The following is a 464-nucleotide window of genomic DNA, read 5'->3' as shown; positions in this document are numbered from 1 at the left end:
GGAGATGCCTAGGGGAACGTGCCTTCGGGTGGTATTGCTTTTTGGGAACGGGATGATAGTTGGGCAGAAAGGGGAGAAGTGTGATTTCTCTAAAAAAAGGGAACTGGTACCACAGCAACTCTGCCCCCACGAGGCCGGCGCAGTGCGAACTCACGGGCGCTGGGATTGGGAGAGCGTCCTCGTGTACGGTAACAGTTCCTGGTGTCAGAAGTGGGATTCTGTGCCGCTTAGTTGGTTAGTGGCCGCTAACATCCTTTTCCGTCTTGCTGATCAGGTTTCTGTAGTTGTTTTTCCAGTTGAACTGAAATGCCCCGTCTGTCCGGAACCAGGTCTCGGGGCGCATTGGGGCGTGTCGCCGAATCACCGGAAAACATGGATAGTTCGTCTCCTTCGACACTAGGTGAATCAGCTCAAGCCACCCGCAGTCCGAGAGTAGCGGAACAACAGCCGCTCGACCCCGCGAC

This window comes from Cystoisospora suis, assembly GCF_002600585.1.
Source record: "Cystoisospora suis strain Wien I chromosome Unknown contig_2418, whole genome shotgun sequence".
Classification (NCBI taxonomy): Eukaryota; Apicomplexa; class Conoidasida; order Eucoccidiorida; family Sarcocystidae; genus Cystoisospora; species Cystoisospora suis.
Note: the sequence above shows the minus strand (reverse complement) of the source record.